Source organism: Saimiri boliviensis, chromosome 14 (assembly GCF_048565385.1).
Source record: "Saimiri boliviensis isolate mSaiBol1 chromosome 14, mSaiBol1.pri, whole genome shotgun sequence".
Lineage (NCBI taxonomy): Eukaryota > Metazoa > Chordata > Mammalia > Primates > Cebidae > Saimiri > Saimiri boliviensis.
In genome coordinates this window covers 34,927,442-34,949,675 of record NC_133462.1, presented here as the reverse complement: position 1 = coordinate 34,949,675, position 22,234 = coordinate 34,927,442, and the positions used below count along the sequence as shown (strand labels likewise).

The 22,234-nt window shown below is 42.5% G+C and overlaps 1 protein-coding gene and 1 long non-coding RNA gene across 5 annotated transcripts in view; one reads left to right on the top strand and one right to left on the bottom strand.

Annotated features, from left to right (window-relative positions):
* Positions 1-22,234, top strand: part of LOC141581030 (uncharacterized) — a 76,794-nt gene that overhangs the window by 40,834 nt on the left and 13,726 nt on the right. The window contains exons 2-3 of one of the 3 annotated variants that reach the window (XR_012513438.1): positions 978-11,169; positions 11,738-22,234. The exon at positions 11,738-22,234 is cut by the window's right edge and continues 13,726 nt beyond it. This is a non-coding gene — a long non-coding RNA (uncharacterized LOC141581030). Of the gene's footprint in view, positions 1-977 lie in introns of all 3 variants that reach the window. The other 2 variants (XR_012513439.1, XR_012513437.1) reach the window with 2 other exon arrangements.
* Positions 21,309-22,234, bottom strand: part of ZNF44 (zinc finger protein 44) — a 90,745-nt gene continuing 89,819 nt past the window's right edge. For both annotated transcript variants that reach the window (XM_074384590.1, XM_074384591.1), the window contains one exon: positions 21,309-22,234. This exon is cut by the window's right edge and continues 6,755 nt beyond it. The gene's annotated coding sequence lies outside the window, so the exon portion shown is untranslated.

Here is a 22,234-nt window from a genome sequence, read left to right as displayed (position 1 = left end):
TCAGTAAAAAAATAAAGGAAATAACAAGGCCTTGCAGAAATTGAACATACTCTGAGAGGATTCAGTATGTTATCAAAAATGTCCCATTTGCAACAAGTACAGCCTATACATCAAGAAAAAGAAAAGCTGACAATAGAAACTGCCTGTGAGAAAACATAGCAGATTTAATAGAAGAATACTTCAGTGTGTACATTATAAATGTGTTCACAGAACCAAAGGAGAGCCTGACTCAAAGGTATTCATATTTGACATCTAGCTGAAGGTTACTCCACACCAACTACCTTACTTTCACAATCTTTCTACAATGACTTCTGTAAAAAATGACAAACCCATTATTAGTGGTTCATTAATTAAACACATATTCATTAATAGGCTTTGAATGTACATTGCTACCAATATCATGGAAAGTGCAGGCTTTCTGCCATGTATGAATTGTTTGAAAGTAAATGCATTGATTACTCTGCAACAGGGCTCCCCCATAGCTATTATAAAAATAGTAACATCCATATATAAAGTTTCTTAGTTATGTTTCCAAATTAACTATTTTACAAACATTTCAACATCTATGTTATATTAAGTATATATTTTTGTTGAAAATTTTGTTTGAAAAATTGATAACATGCTAAGATTCCCCTCAAGGGACATTTTTTTCCTCTTGTGAGTGCAAATCACCTTAGATTTTCCTGGGGTTTTAGTATTGATCTTTAATGTTCTGTTTCTCCCATTTGTTTCCTAAAATATAGACCCAGAAAAATCATTATCATTTAGAAAGTATGGAAAACTTACTGGATTGTAGGTTCATTGTACACTGCAGCCACGCCTGATCAATTCATGAAAATACTCCCTTTCTACATTCCAAATTTTGAAACAGCACTGATAGCCAAGAAACACTTGTTCTCTAATTGACTAAAATAAAAACATATCCTCACCTATAGAATTCAAGTGCTGATGGCTTCACATATCACATCTCTGTACAGATTCTTCAGGGAAAAATCCAGCAAAGCCCACTCCTCCTGTATGAAGTTCCAGCCACATCTTCAAAGACCACCAAGCCGTGACACATCCCAGATACGTGCAGAGGAGGACAGGTGAGACTGACCTCACTGGGGGTCTAGACTCAGTTCATGAGACTTCATACTGAAGCAGTGTCATCATCTGGGGTAAACACCTGTGAAAGTCGTTGTCTTGGCCACAGAAAACTAGGACCTAGAGAGACAAAGAGTGAGGTTCTAAGCAGAAGTTTAATAGGCAAAAGAAAAAGATGACTCGGGAGGCTGAGGCAGGAGAATTGCCTGAACCGAGGAGATGGAGGTTGCAGTGAGCCAAGATCGCGCCATTGCACTCCAGCCTGGGTAACAAGAGCGAAACTCTGTCTCAAAAAAAAAAAAAAAAAGATGAGCTCTCTTTTCTGCAGAGAGAGGCATCCCGGAGAAATGGGTTGCTGCTTCTCCAGTGAAATACAGAGTTTTATAGATGAACTTGAGGAGGCAGTGTCTGATTTACATAGGGCACAAAAGATTGGTAAGACCATGTGTACTATTTGCATAACATGTGAGAATCTGGCCACCCCCACCCTAAGCTTTTATTATGCAGATGGGTTATCCACCTGGTGCCATGTTGCTTATTCCTTTACTGTACACATGGTGACAAAAGGGAAGATAAAGCTTCCAGGTTGAACATGTATGACTCCCAGATAGCCCGTTTCTGTTGGCACAGCTTTTGGCATTCACCTGTGCAAGCTCCCAGCTTGCTTATCTATGTTTGCAGCCTGATTTTTCAGGCTGCTCTCTGTTAGAAAAGAAATGATTTCGGGGCCGCTTTTTGTTAAAAGGAAAGCCTTGCCAAGGACTCCTTTACCCTCACTATCTGCTTAAATAATTTCTTTCTAGCTCTTGTATCAACATGATTCTGTGGTCTCCAAACATTTATTCTACAACTTGGTCGAACTTGCACTCTCCTGTCTATACTAACTTCCACACAGAATTCTATGCTGCTAGGTTGCCCCCAAATTTTTCTTTGTAAAGTCAAACTCTAGTACCTGTTATAAGAAAGTCCTACTACCTGGTGTGCAGAAGAGAGTTAATATTAGTGGTTCTGAGACTGCTTATCCTTTGAAATGGCTGATCACAAAGTTTGACATTTACTAACTTATTAGGAATAATGAAATCGGTCAGCTGTCAAAGTCTTCTAACCAACACTGTGATGGCTTGTCTAATGTACATAAAGGATTTTCGAAGTGTAATATTCCAGACAGCACAGTGTTAGCAGAGATCAAAGGAAATGTCTTCAATGAGCCAGCAATTTTGCATTATGCAAAATTGATTAATTTCAGGGGAGGCATTGTACAATGAGTGGCAGAATCAAGAGCACCTTATTACATAGGACAGGGACAAACTTACGTAATTAGGAAAATTCATCACTATACTTGATGGGCAAATCAATTTATTGTAGACTTAATATAAAACATAAAACCGGAACACTTTTTTTTTTTTTTTTTTTTGAGACACAGTCTTGCTCTTCTGCCAGGCTGGAGTGCAATGGTACGATCTAGGCTCATTGCAACCTCCATCTCCCAGGTTACAAACGATTCTCCTGACCCAACCTCCTGAGAGCTGGGACTACAAGCACCCACTACCATGCCCAGGTAATTTTTGTATTTTTAGTAGAGATGGGGTTTTGCCAAGTTGGCCAGGATGGTCTTGAAATCCTGACCTCATGATCCGCCCATCTCAGCCCCCCAAAGTGCTGGGATTTACTCTAATAAAAATGCAGGCCAGGTGCAGTGGCTCAAGCCTGTAATCCCAGTACTTTGGGAGGCCGAGGCAGGTGGATCATGAGGTCAAGAGATCAAGACCATCCTGGCCAACAAGGTGAAACCCTGTCTCTACTAAAAATACAAAAAATTAGCTGGGCATGGTGGTGCGTGCCTGTAATCCCAGCTGCTCAGGAGGCTGAGACAGGAGAATTGCCTGAACCCAGGAGGCGGAGGTTGCGGTGAGCCAAGATCGTACCATTGCACTCCAGCCTGGGTAACAAGAGCGAAACTCCATCTCAAAAAAAAAAAAAAAAAGCAAAAAATTAGCCAGGTATGGTGGCACATGCCTGTAATCACAGCTATTCAGGAGGCTGAAAATTGCTTTAATCCAAGAGGCAGAAGTTGCAGTGAGCCAAGATCAAACCACTGCACTCCAGCCTCGGAAACAGAATGAGACTCTGTCTCAAAATAAATAAAATAATAATATACAAGAGTAAGCAATGAAAAGAACATAGTGATAAATTTAAATATACTAAAATTAGGAAGGTAAACAACAAAGAACAAAGTAGGAGAAAAATACCTGCAGTACATGCAATATAAAAGGATTAATTTGTAGAGTAAAAATGAACACATGATTAAAACATAGGAAAATAAACATTTAACTGAAAATGAAAGACCATGTATGAAAAAAGGTCCATTTCCTTGGTAATGAGGAAACAGCCAAATAAAATGTCAACTAGATGACATTTCTCATTGATTAAAAGTACGAAAATTAGTCAATTCGAGAATCCTAAGTGGTGATGACCATAGAAAATAAATAAATATGCATTAAGGAAGGAGGGGTGTTAATAGATACACTGCAGTGCTGTTTCATGTAACTTGAACTTTACCATAATCTGCAGCCCAGTAATTTTTCTCTAATGTCCACGTAGTTTATTGTGCATTTGTGCTTAAAGACTATTGGAACAGGCCAAACGAGATGGTTCACATGTGTAATCCCAGCACTTTGGGAGGCCGAGGCAGGCGGATCACGAGTTTGAAACCAGCTTGACCAACATGGTGAAACCCCGTCTCTACCAAAAATACAAAAAGCGAGGTGTGGTGGCATGAGCCTGTAATCCCAGCTACTCAGGAGGCTGAGGCAGGAGAATCTCTTGAACCTGGGAGGCGGAGGTTGCAGTGAGCTGAGATCACACCACTGTACTCCAGCCTGGGTGACAGAGCAAAACTCCATCTTGAGGGAAAAAAAAAAGACCATTGGAGCAGTATTTTTCCTAAGAGCAAAAAATAACCCTGAAGAAGCCCAAGCACCATAAGTAGTGGAATGGATGAGTGAAGTGAATGGCACATAGCCTTAGACACTAGCAGGTATGTGCTGAGGCAAGGAAACCAGCAATAAGCCTTTTCATTTTAATGAAATAAAGCCTATCTCTCTAGCTATCGATTTATTATTTTATTTATTATTCATTTATTTGGAGATGAGGTCTGGCTCTGTTTCTCAGGCTGGTCTGAAACTCCTGGCCTCAAGTGATCCTTCTGTTCCTTTCCAAAGCACCCTGCTGTTATTTTGGAAGATGCCTTCAAAATAAACTGTTTTTCAAAACCCTAATTGAGTTTTACCAGAGCCACACCTCTTGGGGTAAAGAAAATAACTCATTCCATCCCCCTGTTTTTGCCTCAGCTAAGCAGAGGTGAGGGAGAAATACAAAAGTCACAACACAGGGACACAGGCTTCCTACAAACGAAGTCAAATCATAGGTCCATGAAATGCATCCCATAGTCCCACACCTGACCACCACATCAACAGCAGCAGAATGTGTACCATAATAATGGCAAAACACAATGCCTCAGACCTTTTACTTAAAGACGTCTAAGGGTACGGAAATAAGTTGGGATGACACTAATGAAGTGGACAGATGTCTGCAAACACGTAGACTGAGTCATGACAAAACAGAAAATCCAAACAGATCTTCAGTTCTAGGAGACTGATATAAGAAACAAAACAAAAACAAAAACCAAAGCGCAGAGTTTTACTGCTAAAATCAACTAAACATTTAAGATACTAATATCAATCTTCCCAAAACTTTGAGAAAAACAATTCCAATCTCATTTTAAGAGACCCAAATTACACGGACACTGAAGACACGACAAGAATGAAAGCTGCAGACAAGTGTCCTTCGTGAATATGCACACAAAAATCCCCTAATACTAGCAAACCATATTCAGCAGCATATTAAAAGATTACACACCATGACCAAGTGAGATTTATCCCTAAAATGCAAAGATGGGTCAACATGTAAAAATGCATAATACACCACAGCCATCTCAATGTACATGTAGAAAAAGCGTTTGACAAAATACAAAACCAATTCATGATAAAAACACAGAACATGGGCTAGAAAGAAACTACTCAATAAAGCCATATTTTAAAAATCCACAGAAACATTAAAATCAGTGGAGAAATACAAAAAACTTTTGCACTAAGATCAGGAAAAAACCAGGATACCTGCTTTCATCACTTGTCTCAATGCACTATTGGAAGTCCTAGACAGAATGATTAAGCAAGAAAAAAAAAAATGCATCCAAACTGGAAAGGAAGAAGTAAAATTATCTCTGTTCACAGATGAAACAGTAAGTAGAAAATCCTAAAGACTGTGCACATGCACACACACACACAGAGAACACCCCAAAATATTGGAACTAGTAAATACCACAAAGTTGCAGGATACTAAATCAACATGAAACAACTTCATCTGGGTGCGGCGGCATTAACCTGTAGTCCAAGCTGCTTTGCAGGCTGAGTCAGGAGGATTGCTTGAGCCCAGGAGTTCAAGGCTGTAGCATACTATTGATTGCTCCTGTGAACAGCCTCTGTACTCCAGACTGGGCAAGAGTGAGACCCCATCCCTTAAAGAAAAATCAGTCTCATTTATACGCACTAACAATATATAATCTGAGAAAGAAATTAAGAAACAATACCATGAACAATAATAAAGGCGGCAGAAGACCTTTACACTGAAAACTATAAAATGTTGCTGAAAGAAATTAAAGGAGATATAAATGAATAAAAAGACATTTAAGATTTAATATTAAGATATCCATACTACTTAAGATGGTCTATAAATTCAATGCAACTCCTATAAAAATACCAACGACCTTTTTTCTGGAGACAGAGTCTTGCTCTATCTCCTAGGCTGGAGTGCAGTGGAACGATCTTGGCTTACTGCAACTTCTGCCTCCCGGGTTCAAGGGATTCTTCTGCCTCAGCCTCCTGAGTAGCTGGGACTACAGGCACACACCATCATGCCCGGCTAATTTTTGTAGTTTTAGTAGAGATGAGGTTTCACCACATTTGCCAGAGTGGTCTCAAACGCCTGATCTCAGGTGATCCACTTGCCTCGGCCTGCCAAAGTGCTGGGATTACAGGTGTGAGCCACTACATCTGGTACCAATGAATTAAAAAAAAAAAAAATAGAAATGTCCATCCTAAAATTCATGGGGAATATCTAGGAACCCCAAATAGCCAAAACGATTGACAAAGAACAAGTGAGGTGTGGTGGCACACGCCTGTAATCCCAGCACTTTAGCAGGCTGAGGCAGGCAGATCACTTGAGATCAGGAGTTTGAGACCAGCCTGGCCAACATGGTGAAACTCTGTCTCTACTAAAAGTATTTCTAAAAATTATGGTGGCTCATGCCTATAATCCCAGCACTTTGGGAGGCCGAGGTGGGCAGATCACTGGAGTTCGAGACCAGCCTGACCAATGTGTGTGGGTAGCACCCCCCATGGAAGGAGAACTGTCCAGACCCCAGGCACAATTAGTGCCTGAAGAATACCTTAGTTTATAGTGTTATTACTCAGCTATTTCCTTTATATAATCCTTTATATATACTCATTAGTTTATAGAATTCGTGTCTGAAGTATAACTTACTGCTTACATATATCTAGCTTAATCATAGTTAATACTTATATCTAACATGCTTAGTCCCATATAATCTTTCTATATAATCATATAGGTATTGTAATCGGAGCTGTACTGACACGTTTAGTGCTGATTTATAGAATCCTTCTATATTACCATATAGTAGTTTGTAGTAGGAGGAATGCCTAGAGCAGCCACAGAACAGAAGCAGCACATGGGAAAACAGCCAGACCAGGACAAGAACCAAAGACCCAGGCCGTGGTGTCCCTGCCTGAAAGGGTGTATGCTATATGGCAGGCTTGGAGCAAGAGTCTCTCCTCCTGATAAAAGAGTTGTAGTACCTTGCATCCAGTTCCTGTGGAAAGTAGGCCTCAGGCCTGAGATCCTGGAAATAGCCGAAGGAGAAGAACTCTTCTGGTGTGACCAGTCACAGCGGCTGTACACCTTGTCAGTCTTTTCTTGCTTCTGTGCCAGCTCAAATCATCTTCCCATAAATATCTTAAGAGAAGAGCACAAGTCTGTCAGCTCCCACTGCATTGGCTTATAGTATCCTTCTATTAGAAATCCTTTGAAGTCTCCAGCCCCCGGATAAGAAATGTTGTGCACGACACCTGTTGCACACAGCCCATCTCCTTGCCTCAGTGACCTAATGGGGGTGGACTCCTTTTCTGTACACGACCCTCTACTACTGTGCACGGCCCACCTCTCTGCCCAAGTGACATAATGGGGTAGCCCCCTCGCTTGTGACTCATGTGATTATGTATGCCCTATTACAAAGCCTATAGATGATGACCTCACTTAGCACCCTGCCCCCTGCCTGTACCTAATAAATACAGACGCTTGTGCGCGTTTGGGGCCTCACCGATCTCCGCTGATAGGTGGCGTGGCCCACCAAGTCCAGCTGCTCTTCACCAGCTCTTCAGTGTCCTGTCTCTTTACTTCTTGGATCCTGCACTTCAGCACAGCATAACGGACACCCCATGACTCTGTGGTGCCCAACAGCCCTACAAACGTGGAGAAACCTCATCTCTACTAAAAAGAGAAAATTAGCTGGGCAAGGTGGCACATGCCTGTAATCCCAGCTACTCAGGAGGCTGAGGCAGGAGAATTGCTTGAACTCGGGAGGTGGAGGTTATAGTGAGCTGAGATCACACCATTGCACTTCATCCTGGGCAACAAGAGCAAGACTCCATCTCAAACAAACAAACAAACAAAAAAATAGCTGGGTGTGGTGGCATGTGCCTGTAGTCCCAGGTTCTCAGGAGGCTGAGGCAGGAGAATTGAATCTAGGAGGTGGGGGTTGCACTGAGCAGAGATCATGCCACTGCACTCCAACCTGGGTGACACAGCAAGACTCCATCTCAAAAAAGAGGAACAAATTATAAAGTCTCACTCTTTTTTTCAAACTTAAATATACAATAGATTGGTGGCTCACACCTGTAATCCCAGCGCTTTGGGAGGCCGAGGTGGGTAGATCACCTTTTTTTTTTTTTTTTTGAGACGGAGTTTTGCCCTTGTTACCCAGGCTGGAGTGCAATGGCGCGATCTCGGCTCACTGCAACCTCCGCCTCCTGGGCTCAGGCAATTCTCCTGCCTCAGCCTCCTGAGTAGCTGGGATTACAGGCACGCGCCACCATGCCCAGCTAATTTTTTGCACTTTTAGTAGAGACGGGGTTTCACCATGTTGACCAGGATGGTCTCGATCTCTCGACCTCGTGATCCACCCGCCTCGGCCTCCCAAAGTGCTGGGATTACAGGCTTGAGCCACCGCGCCCGGCTGGTAGATCACCTTACATCAGGAGTTTGAGATCAGCCTGGTCCACACAGTGAAACCCCATCTCTACTAAAAATACAAAAATTAGCCAGGCATGATGGCAGGTGTCTATAATCCCAGCTACTTGGGAGACTGAGGCAGGAGAATCACTTGAACCCGGGAGGTGGAGGTTGCAGTGAGCCAAGACCCAGCCACTGCACTCCACTCATTAAACAAGAGCAAAACTCCATCTCAAAAAAAACAAACACACAAAACACCAGTATAGTACTGGCACAAAGACAGGCATATACATCAATGAAATAGATAATCCAGAAAGATATCCTCACATATATGATTAAATGATTTTCAGCAAGGTATCAGGATCATGCAGTGGGAAAAGGAAGTTGTTGCAAAAAAAATGGTGCTGGGAAAACAATCCTGACATGCAGAAGTGTCAGGACCCTTACCTTACACTATATACAAAATAGTGGACCCTTACCTTACACTATATACAAAAATGAAAACAAAATGAGTCAAGGACTTAAACTACTCTTAGAAGAATACATGGAGGGGAGAATTTCATGAAATTGAATTTCGCAATGATTTCTTAGATATGACACAAGCTCAGTCAACAAAAGAAAAAATAGACAAATTCAACTTCATCAAAGTTAAAAACTTCTGTCCCTCACGATATTATGAAGAGTGAAAAGGCAACCCATGGAATTGCAGAAAATGCAAATCATGTAACTGCCAGGGTATTAATATCCAGAATGTACAAAGGAAAAGCACTTGACAAAGTTCAACATCTCCACAATGAAAACACTCAATAAACTAGGAATAGAACTTCCTCAACCTGTTATAAGGCATCTATTAAAAACCCACAGCTAACACCATGGACCTAAGAACACCCTCATTTTCAGCACTGGCTAATCTAGGATCAGTTAGGTAGAAAGTGAAGGTGGAACCAAAGTTTTAAGCAGCCTTGCTAAGTGTTAAAGGAATGCTGCAGGATAGAACCATCTATAAAAACTGGAAGGTGTGAGGTGGTTTTTTTTTTTTTTGAGAGGGAGTTTCGCTCTTGTTACCCAGGCTGGAGTGCAATGGCGCGATCTCGGCTCACCACAACCTCCGCCTCCTGGGTTCAGGCAATTCTCCTGCCTCAGCCTCCTGAGTAGCTGGGATTACAGGCACACACCACCATGCCCAGCTAATTTTTTGTATTTTTAGTAGAGACGGGGTTTCACCATGTTGACCAGGATGGTCTTGATCTCTTGACCTTGTGATCCACCCGCCTCGGCCTCCCAAAGTGCTGGGATTACAGGATTGAGCCACCGTGCCTGGCCAAGGTTTTTCTTGTTTCTGCTTCTTTAGCTCCTGGCATGCAAGGAAATCGCTGTCAAAACACAGGCTAAACACAAACTAAAGGAACAGAAACTTCAAGGGCTATGCCTAACAAGTAATACAATCTGCAAATATACTTTGGAAAAGTCAACAAAAATAGCAAACACTGAGGAGGGAGAAACTGATTTCTAGAGTTACCCCTTATGATACTCAAATATCCATGTTTCAACAACAATAAAGTTTATGAGGAATACAGAGAAACAGAAAAAGCTCATTAATGGAAACAAAGCATTTGAGATAAACCATTTCTAAAACCCTAGCCATTGGACTTACTAGACAAAGACTTTAAATCAACTATCTTTTTATTTTTTGAGATGGAGTCTTACTCTGTTGACCAGGCTGGAGTGCACTGGTGCAGTCTCGGCTCACTGCAACCTCTGCTTCCTGGGTTCAAACAATCCTCCTGCCGCAGCCTCCCCAGTAGATGGGATTACAGGCGCCCACCGCCACACCCAGTAGAGAAGGGGTTTCACTATGTTGGTCAGGCTGGTCTCAAAATCCTCACCTTAGATGACCCACCTGCCTCGGCCTCTAAAAGTACAAATGTGAGCCACTGCATCTGACCAAATCAATTGTCGTATATCCTTAATAGGTATGCAGCTATAACAGAGCGTCAAAATGCGTAAGGCAAAAACTTAGGCAAAGAAAAGTAAGTAAATTCTCCTTTATAGTGGGACACAGCAACGTACTTCTATTGGTAATTGACAAATCAAGTGGAAAGAAAATCATTAATAGTATAGGTTTGTTTGTTTGGTTTTCTTTTTTTGCCTTTTCAATACCAGAGATAATTTTTTTTCTTTTTATTTTTTCTTTTTGAGATGGAGTCTTGCTCTCTTGCCAGGCTGGAGTGGGGTGGCACCGTCTTGGCTCACTGCAACCTCTGCCTCCTGGGTTCAAGCGATTCTCCTGCCTCAGCCTCCCAAGTAGCTGGGAATACAGGCACATGCTACCATACCCAGCTAATTTTTGTATTTTTAGTAGAGATGAGGTTTCACCATGTTGGCCAGGATGGTCTCAATTTTCTTGACCTCATGATCTGCCCACCTCAGCCTCCCAAAGCGCTGGGATTACAGGCATGAGCCACTGCACCCAGCTTTTCTTTTCCTTTCTTTCTTTTTTTTTTGAGATGGAGTCTTGCTCTGTCACCCAGGCTGTAGTGCAGTGGCATGACCTCTGCTCACCTCAACCTCCACTTCCCGGGTTTAAGCAGTTCTCCTGCCTCAGCCTCCCAAGTAGCTGAACTTACAGGCTTGTACCACCACACCCAGCTAATTTATTTTTAGTAGAGACAGGGTTTCACTATGTTGGCCAGGCTGGTCTTGAAATCCTGATCTCAGGTGATCCACCTGCCTCAGCCTCCCAGAGTTCTGGGATTACAGGCATGAGCCACTGCACCTGGCCCCAAAGGATATTTAACAGTATAGTTTTAACTCAACAGCATCATCAGTCAACTGGATTTAAGAGATATTTACAGGATATTGCAACCAACAAGAGCAAAGTACAAATCCTTCCCAAGATTGCATGGAATATTCACCAAGTTAGGCCACATTTTGAGCCGTAAAACACACCTTAACAAATATACAAGACTGAGGTGGGAGGACTGCGTCAGCCCAGGAGGTTGAAGCTTTGGTGAGCTGAGACTGCACAACTGCAGTCCAGCCAGAGACAGAGTAAGACCCTGTCTCGAACAGACAAAACCAACAAAACAGAGTAAGTCTAAAATCAATCTAATCTAACCTTCTCCTTTAGGAAACTAGAGAAACAAGAGCAAGATAAATCTAAATCAAACACAGGAAAATAACAATTACAGAAAACATCGATGAAATTGAAAATGGGAAATTAACAATATTGGCTAGGCACGGTGGCTCAGGCCTGTAATCCCAGCACTTTGGGAGGCTGAGGCAGGTGGATCACGAGGTCAGGAGAGCAAGACCATCCTGGCCGACATGGTGAAACACCGTCCCTACTTAATATACAAAAATTAGCTGGGTGTGGTGGTGTGTGCTTGTAATCCCAGCCACTTGGGAGGTTGAGGGACGAGAATTGGTTGAACCCAGGAAGCAGAGGTTATAGCGAGCCAAGATCACACCACCGCACTCCAGCCTGACAACAGAGCGAGTCTCCGTATTAAAAAAAGAAAAGAAAATCAACAATATCAAAAGCTAGTTCTGTGAAAATATCAATAAAATTTATAAACCTATTGCCAGGTAAGAAAAAAAGAATACTCAGAAACATTACTGACCGGAAATGAAAGTTATTCATCACTATTAATTCCATGGCCATTAAAAAAACCATCAAGGATGCAACTTTATCAGAGAACACAATCCAGGGGGAAAAAAAAGAACAAAAAAACCATCACGGATGATTATGAACAATTCCATGCCCCCACAAGTTTGATAACTTAGATGAAATGGACCAGTCCTTTAAAAGAGACAATCGGCCAGGCGCGGTGGCTCAAGCCTGTAATCCCAGCACTTTGGGAGGCCGAGGCGGGTGGATCACGAGGTCGAGAGATCGAGACCATCCTGGTCAACATGGTGAAACCCCGTCTCTACTAAAAATACAAAAAATTAGCTGGGCATGGTGGCGCGTGCCTGTAATCCCAGCTACTCAGGAGGCTGAGGCAGGAGAATTGCCTGAACCCAGGAGGCGGAGGTTGCAGTGAGCCGAGATCGTGCCATTGCACTCCAGCCTGGGTAACAAGAGCGAAACTCCATCTCAAAAAAATAAATAAATAAAAATAAAAGAGACAATCTACCAAAACACACACGAGGAGCGAGAAACAATATGAATAGGTATATATGTGTTAAAGCAAGTGAATCAGCTAGTAATGGACCAAAAAAGCACAGATAAGAACCAAGATGGTCTTACTGGTCAATTCTGCCAAATATTTAAGGAATAACTGATACAGATTCACTACAATCTTTCTAGAAAATACAAGCAAAGTAAACACTTCCTAGTACATGCTACGAGGCCAACAGCATACCAAAACTAGATGGATACATTACAAAGGCAGAAAACTATAGACCAGTAATGCTTAGGATCATAGATACTTCAGTAATGCTTAGGATCATAAATACTAAAAGTTTTCAACAAGTATTCACAAATTAAATCTAAACATGTATAAAAAGAATTATATATCACAATCAAGTGGGAATCATTACTGGCATACAAGGCTAATTCAAAATTCAAAAATTGCTGGGTTCAGTGGCTCATGCCTATAATCCCATCATTTGGGAAGGCTGAGGTGCGTGGATCGCTTGAGCCCAAGTGTTTGAGACCAGCCAGGGCTACATGGTAAAACCCTGTCTTGCCTGAAAATAAAAAAATTAGCCAGGTATGATACCCATAAGTCCCAGATACTAGGAAGGTTGACGTGGGAGGATTATATGAGCCCAGAAGGCAGAGGGTGCACTGAGCTGAGATCGCACTACTACACTCCAACCTGGGCAACAAGAGCAAGACCCTGTCTCAAAAAAAACAGAAAACCCCCAAACCCCACAAAATACCAAAGTTCAAAAATCAATTAATGTAATACTTCATATCAATAAACAACCAAAATCATTTATCAATAGTTGCAGAAAATCAGGCTAGAAAAAGGCGGGTCGGGGGAGGACACTGAGATTGAGAAGGTTGAAAACAGTCTTTGTTTGCAGATGACATGATTCTCTATGTTAAAAATCCCAAAGAACCAACAAAAAACTCTGAGAACTATTAAGAGATTATACAATGTTGTAGAATGTGAGGTTAATATTCAAAAGTCAGTCGTTTTCCTGGTATCAGCAAGAACAATTAAATTACAAACACAACACCACTTACACAGCACCAGGAAAAATACCTACATAAAAATCTGACAAAGATCTATATAACAAAAACTGCAAATTTCTAATGAAAGAATTAAATAAGAGCTATGTAAATGAAGCAATATTCAATTTCTATCATGGATAGAAAGCCTCAGTATTGTTAAGATGTCTGTTCTTCTCACTTTGAATTGGACTCAACACAATCCCAATAAAAATCCTAACAAGTTGGCCAGGCGCTGTGGCTCACGCCTATAATCCCAGCACTTTGGGAGGCTGAGGCGGGTGGATCACGAGGTCAAGAGATCGAGACCATCCTGGTCAACATGGTGAAATCCCGTCTCTACTAAAAATACAAAAATTAGCTGGGCATGGTGGTGCGTGCCTGTAATCCCAGCTACCCAGGAGGCTGAGGCAGGAGAATGGCTTGAACCCAGGAGGTGGAGGTTGCCGTGAGCCGAGATCACGCCATTGCACTCCAGCCTGGGTAACAAGAGTGAAACTCCGTCTCAAAAAGAAAAAAAAATCCTAACAAGTTGATTCCAAAGGTTATAGGGAAAGATGAAAGACCCACAATGTTCAAAATAATACTGGAGAATAAATTCACAGGACTGACACTATCTGACTTACACTACCTCACTTACTATAAAGCTACAGTCATCAGGACAGTGTGATACAGGGGAAAGGCTAGAAAAAAAGATTACAGAACAGAAAACCCAGAAATAAACCCATACAAATAAAGTCAACTGCTTTTTGACTACATTTGTGTAAGGAAATTCAATGTAAAAAGTATGTATAATCTTTTCAGCAAATGTTGTTAGAACACCTGGACAGTTATTTCCATATGCAAATAAATGAATTAGACACAGGCCTTATAGCTTTCATGAAGTTAATTCAAAATGGACCATGAGCCTAGATATAAAATGCAACATTTAGAATTCCTAGACAATAACACAGGAAAAAGTCTAGATGACCTTGGGCTTAGCAATGAGGTTTTAGATGCAAAACCAAAAAGCATGACCCATGAATGACAAAATTGGTAAGTGGAACTTTATTGAAATTTGTTTTCTGTTTTGTGAAAGACAGTGCTAAGGGAATGAAAACATATGGCCTGGTGTGGTGGCTCATGCCTGTAATCCCAGCACTGTGGGAGGCCAAGGTGGGAGGATCACTGGAGCCCTGAAGTTCAAGACTGGCCTAGGCAACACAGTGAAACCCCATCTCTACAAAACTTTTAAAATTAGACAGCAGTGGTGGTGCACTCCTGTAGTCCCAACTACTTGGGAGGCTGAGGCAAGAGGATCCAAGGGAGAGAATGAGAATATGAAAACACAAGGCATAAACTGGGACAAAGCACACATCTGTTTTAGTGCTGGGGGATTCATGGCACATGCATTTGTCAAAACCCATGACTGTACAACACAAAGTGAACCTGAAGTATGAGTTTTAGTTAATGTATTATGTTATTTCTCATGATTATAAAATGTAACATAAAATGATTATAAATTGTAAATATTATAAATAGAAAATGATTATAAAATGTAATATTCACCTAAGCAGGAATCATTTTGATTGGCTGATCATCCCTGTGTCTGCAAGGAATAGAAACTAGGGTTGGGGGAAGAAAAGCTTAATGTCCAAAGGGGTTAGCTTTTTAGATGAAGGGGATACCAGGACATATTCCCAGCCCTAGGGCATCCAGATGCCCCTGGGAGGCACCACCCCCACATCTTAAGTTGTCCTCTGGGAGTGACCCAGGGGCTAATATTTACTAGACCTTCCAAGGTATGTTGGCATTCCTGAGTCAATCCCAGGAAGTTCTGAAACCCAGGAACAGGAAAGGACAGGAAGGTGAAGACAGATCACCCTATAACATTTCCAAAAGGGAACCTCAATCCAAAGACATTCTGGCAAGGTGTCTATGCCTACGGAAGATAAAAGGAGGAGAGGCACAAAGATTTTTTGCAGCAGTTTCATGCACTTACTCTGTTTTCCTCATGTTAAATGTCCACAAACAAATATTTTTAAAAGAGCCATCTATTGCTCTGTGAAAAGATTACAAAGTACTGCATCTGTTTGAAATGTACAATAAAAGACAAATAGTTGATAATATTTTGAATTGATGAAGGAAAGTTGGCACTTGGGAATGTTGGGAAGGAATTGGAAATGCAAGAATTCATACAAATCATGGAAGGGTTAAGGTTGGCAAACAGAACTGTGAATTTGACCCTACGTCCCACACATTTGGAAAATGCAAGGGAAAACAAATACACAGCAGAAAATCAGTACTGCTGGGGAAGTGTTAAAATCAGTAAGAGGCCACCGGTGTGGTGGCTCACGCCTATAATCCCAGCACTTTGGGTGGCTGAGGCAGGCAGATCATGAGGTCAGGAGATCAAGACCATCCTAACATGGTGAAATCCCATCTCTACTAAAAATACAAAAATTAGCCAGGCGTTGTAGCACGTGCCTGTAGTCTCAGCTACTCAGGAGGCTGAGGCAGGAGAATCGCTTGAATCTAGGAAGCAGAGGTTGCAGTGAGCTGACATCGCACCATTGCACTCCAGCCTGGGTGACAGAGTGAGAGACTGTCTCGGAAAAAAAAAATAATAATTATATATATATATATATATATATATATATATATATATATATGGGGGCGGGGAGTTGGGGAGAGATAGCATGGGAAGAAATGCCAGATATAGGTGATGGGGAGGAAGGCAGCACATCACACTGCCATGTGTGTACCCATGCAACAATATTGCATGTTCTTTACATGTACCCCAAAACCTAAAATGCAATAAAAAAAAATCTGAACATAAATACCTAACATAAACTTTATCTTATGAACAAAATCATGTAAAATATTATACAGAATTACCTTCAGGCTATATGTTTTATATATGAAACAAACTTTGTTTTTAAGACTTGGATCGCCGGGCGTGGTGGCTCAAGCCTGTAATCCCAGCACTTTGGGAGGCCGAGGCGGGTGGATCACGAGGTCAGGAGATCGAGACCATCCTGGTCAACACGGTGAAACCCCGTCTCTTCTAAAAATACAAAAAATTAGCTGGGCATGGTGGCGCGTGCCTGTAATCCCAGCTACTCAGGAGGCTGAGGCAGAAGAATTGCCTGAACCCAGGAGGCGGAGGTTGCGGTGAGCCGAGATCGTGCCATTGCACTCCAGCCTGGGTAACAAGAGCGAAACTCCGTCTCAAAAAAAAAAAAAGACTTGGATCAAAAAATATATATAAAACTACAAAATAAGTGAGGTGCAATTAGACTGTTGTGGCTGTAGTGCCCCGAGTTCCTACCAAGGACACCAAAATCTAACACAAATGCATCTTGGAAATTACCCATTTATAATAAAATGAAATTTAGCCTCCTACTACATAACCAGAACATTTCCACCTGGATAGACCTGTCAGAAAAAGGAAAAACTGAAAGAAAATAGTTTTTAAAAAGTGGCCTAAGATGGCTGCAGGTTGGACATACGGATAATAGAAACCAGGCCTATGAGCCAAAGTTGAACTCTCAGCCCGCAAGTCAAATATTTCACTGACCTATACTGATGACAGCCCTTACCTATCAGATGAAGTACAAAGGTAGGATAGGCCCAATCATCCCTCTCTAAACCCTAAGATGCCTGTGTACTGATTTACCTTATCTTATGTATAAGGTCACTGTCCACCTCTCACATTTTCTGTGTAACACAAGGTATAATACTTAACGTAGCCCACTCCAGGGCACATTCTCGGTTTGTGCTGGGTCTGCCTTCCAGGCTATCTTCCTCAAACTTGACTCAGAATAAAACGCCTGTTTTAAAATCTTTGGTTGACAGACCAAATAAGGCGACTCATAACCAATCAAATATTTAATATGCTTTGCTTCCTCATGGGACCCCAGAGAACAAGCGATTGTTGGGTTATTCATGAATCGCTGTTGGCTAAATAAATTATTAAATATTTAACGGTGCTTCAGTTTAATTTTAACAGGTGAAAGGTGGGATTGGGAACCCCACAGACCGCAGCTCCTCCCAGGAGAACCTTGCCCACGAGTCTGAATCCTCGCCATGACCCTCCTGTGGCCCCTGCACAACCTGGGGAGACGCACGGCTGTGGGCGCTGCGCTGCCGAGAGGTCTCCGGACCGGGGCCACAGTTGCTGCACAGGGACTGGACAGGATGCCCAGGGTCCCGGCTGCCGGCCCAGCCCTACCCTGTGACCGAGGGGACTGAGGGCCAAGCTGTGCCAGGGAGACTCAGGTCTGCAGACCCTGGAATGGCTGCTGGGAGGCCCAGGTCCCAACCAGCCCCTTCTCCCACCCAGCCTTGCACTCACCATTTCCCGACTCCCAGGTGTCCCGGGTCCTCCCTTGGCTCTGGGCGTCAGTGCTGGTCACCACCAGACAGAAGCTGTGGTAGAGCCACCTCGGCCTCTGGAACGCTGATTTCAGTGGATTGAGGAACAGCAGCCCCCTTGACTTGGGTAGCTTGGCCTCACCTTCCTGGCGGAGCACCTGATTGGATGATTTACATGGCCCCGCTCAGTACCCCTAGGATAGAGATCAGGCCCCACCCCCTAGTCCCCGGATGTCAGAAGTCACAGAAAACAAGCGTGGAGCTAAATTGGCAGGTTCTAGCAACAGCCCTCCCAACATCCCAGGCCAGGCTTCCTCCTGGAGCATGGACGGGACCCTACACTGGGGACATTTGCATTTAAGCAAAACTTGGCTCCGGGCTTTTCACAATGGGCACTGGCATCTTCCTGTACTCACTGGGCCCTGTTTCTTCCTCCTGGACAGGGGTTCACAAGTGTGAGCAGGCAATTCCACACTCCGTGTCCAAAGAAGCAATACCCTTCCTGGAAGCTTCTGGCTGGAACAGGAGGAAGGGCCCGGATGTCTTCCAAGGATCAGGAATTTGGGATAGGCTGCTGGTGGCATGGCCAAGGCCTCCTCACACCTTATCTCAGTCTACCCATTTTCAGGGAAGAAAATAAAAACATGCCAAGAAGGGAACAAAAATTAAGTGCATGGAAAAAAGATTTATATTACAGTAATATTCTGTAAAGAAATCAAGAGGCTGGGTGCGATGGCTAACGCCTGTAATCTCAATACTTTGGGAGGTCAAGGTAGGCGGATCACCTGAGGTCAGGAGCTTGAGACTGGTCTGGCCAACATGGTGAAACCTTATCTCTACTAAAAATACAAAAACTAGCCGGGCGCGGTGGCTCAAGCCTGTAATCCCAGCACTTTGGGAGGCCGAGGCGGGTGGATCACGAGGTCAAGAGATCGAGACCATCCTGGTCAATATGGTGAAACCTCCTCTCTACTAAAAATACAAAAAAGTAGCTGGGCATGGTGGCACATGCCTGTAATCCGAGCTACTCAGGAGGCTGAGGCAGGAGAACTGCCTGAACTCAGGAGGCAGAGGCTGCGGTGAGCCGAGATCGCGCCATTGCACTCCCGCCTGGGTAACAAGAGTGAAACTCCATTTCAAAAAAAAAAAAATACAAAAACTAGCTGGGTATGGCGGCACCTGCCTGTAATCCCAGCTACTCAGGAGGTGGAGGCAGGAGAATCACTTGAACTCAGGAGGCAGAGGTTGCAATGAGCTGAGATCGAGCCACTGCACTCCAGACTGGGCAGCAAAGTGAGACTTTGTCTAAAAAAAAAAAAAAGAAAGAAAGAAAAAGGAGACAACAGCAAACACTTGAAGTAGCTCAGGTAAGCAGCCTCCTTCATAAGGAAAAGCTGCATTCGGAAAATGAATCATATTCCCAACCCTAACAGCCAGGTTCTGACTGCAGTAATGCAGCCCCAAAGGGGATCAATCCGTGAGTTCCTGTCCCCTCCTCACAGTGTGGAAATGCTCCCTCCTTCAGGAACTTAATTTTCATCAGCAGGAAACTCTCACCTGGAATCAGCTTAAGGTTCTAAGTCTAAATAAACTGTCAAAATCATAAACCCTTTTTCCAGAAGACAACCCAAACAAGTCTTTCTGTAAACCTGACCTTCACAGACTTTTTTTTAGGAGTCTGACTCCATTACCCAGGCTGCAGTGCAGTGGTGTGTGGAGGCCAAGGCACGTAGATCACCTGAGGTCAGGAGTTCAAGACAAGCCTGGCCAATATGATGAAAACCCATCTCTACCAAAAATACAAAAATTAGCTGGGCATGGTGGCAGGCACTTGTAATGCCAGCCACTCTGGAGGCTGAGACAGGAGACTCGCTTGAACCCAGGAGGTGGAGGCTGCAGTGAGCCGAGATCGCACCACTGTACTCCAGCCTGGGTAACACAGCAAGACTCCATCTCAATCAATCAATCAATAGAAAGCAGGGACTCAGACAAATACACCAATTTTAGGGCAGCATTATTCACAGCAGTCAGAGTTTTATGGAAACAACCCAAGTGCTCAGCATACGGATGGATAAACAGTGTGAGGTATCCATATTCCACACTTTGGAGTGTCAATTCGGGCACAAAAACAATGAATTACTGGTAAATGCTAACATAGGGATGAACCTTGAAAACATTATGCTTAAAGTGAAATAAGTCAGACACAACACTGTATGCTTCCACTTACATGAGGCACTTAGAATCGGCAAATTCACAGAGCAAGAAAGGAAAATAAATATTACCAAGGGATGGGGGAATGTGGGGAATGGTTGTTTAATGGGCACAATTTTCTTTGGAAGAATGAAAAAATTCTCGAGCTAGCTTGCTATGATGGTTTTGTTAATGTGGCTGGGCCTGGTGGCTCACAGCTGTAATCCCAGCACTTTGGGAGGCTGAGATGGGCAGATCACAAGGTCAAGAGATCAAGACCATCCTGGCCAACATGATGAAACTGTCTCTACTAAAAATACAAAAGTTAGCTGGGCATGGTGGTATACGCCTACAGTCCCAGCTACTAGGGAGGCTGATGCAGGAGAATCACTTGAACCCAGGAGGCAGAGGCTGCAGTGAACCGAGATCATGCCACTGCACTCCAGCCTGGCAACAAAGTGAAACTCCATCTCAAAAAAAAAAAAAAATAATGTATTTAATGCTACTGAATGGCATATGGCATACTTAAAACGGTAAATGTTATATTACTCTATTGAACCTTAAAAAAATTAAAAACTGGCCAGGCTCATGCCTGTAATCCCAGCACTTTGAGAGGCCAAGGCAGGAATATCCCTTGAGCCCAAGGAACCAGCCTGGGCAATAATAGTGAGACCTTGTCTCTACAAAAAAAAAAAAAAAAAAAAAAAAAATTAGCTGGGCATGGTAGTACACACTATGAAGTCCCAGCTATTCAGGAGGATCATTTGCTTGGGTGGTGGCAGTTTTAGTGAGCCAATACCACCAGTGAATTCCAGCCTGGGTGACAAGGACAGATTCTGTCTGAAAGAAAGAAAATTAAAAATGAAGACACAATTTGAGCTACTCGAGAGGAAAACGACAATGCTGGTATAAAATAACCACTGGACTGAATAACCAGATATTTCAGGAAGAAAAGATGAGTGAAATTTAAGACCTAGCAATAGAAATGACGTAATTTTAAATACATGCACCTAACAAACTGTCAAAATATACCAAGCAAGGACACACAGAACTGCAAGGTGAGACAGACAAATTCACAATTAACTGGACTTTTAACACTTTTCAGTAATTCCAACATCCACAGGTGTAGATTCAGTAAACATTCTTTTTTTTATTTTAAAATACTTGACAAAGATTGTACATATTCATGACGCACAATGTCTGATGTACATATACATTCTGTAATGGTTATCACAGTCAAATGAATTATAAACACTGATGACCACCCATGCTGTACATTAAATCTCCAGAACTTGTTCGCCTTACAACTTGGTTTTTAACCTTTGACCAACATTTCTCCATTTTCCCTGCCCTCTGGCCTCTAGTAACCACCGTTCCTCCCTTTGCCTCTGAGTTTGAGATTTTAAGATTCCACAATTAAGTGCAACCAGGCAGTATTTGCCTAGGTCTGCCTTATCTTATAGTGTCCACCAGGTTTATTCATGTTGTGACATGTCAGGATTCCCTTCTTTTCTATGGCTAATATTCCGTTGTTTAAATATACATCGCATTTTCTTTATTCATCCACTGATGGATGCTAAGCTTGTTTCCGTATGTTGACTATTGTAAATAATGCTGTAATGAACACTCGGGTGGCAGGTATCTCTTTGAAATACTGATTACTGCCTTTGGGCATATATGCATATACCCAGGAGTGATACTGTTGGATCATATGTTAGTTCTTTTTAATTTTTTTTTGAGGAACCTCTATATTGTTTTTCACAAAGAGGTACCAATGTCCATTTCTGTCAGCGGTGTACAAAGCTTCCTTTTACTCCATACTCTCACCAACACTAATCTCTTGATAGTACCCATCCTTCCATGTATGAGGTAACATGTAATTGTGGTTTTGATTTGAATTTCTCTAATGATTAGTGATACTAAGTCTCTTTTCATATGCCTTTAGGCTATCTGTATGTCTTTGAAAAAAATGACCATTCAGGGTCTTTAAAATTTATTTTTTCTTATTTTTACCCCTTACAGAAATCAGTCTTTTTCTTAATTGTTTAGTTT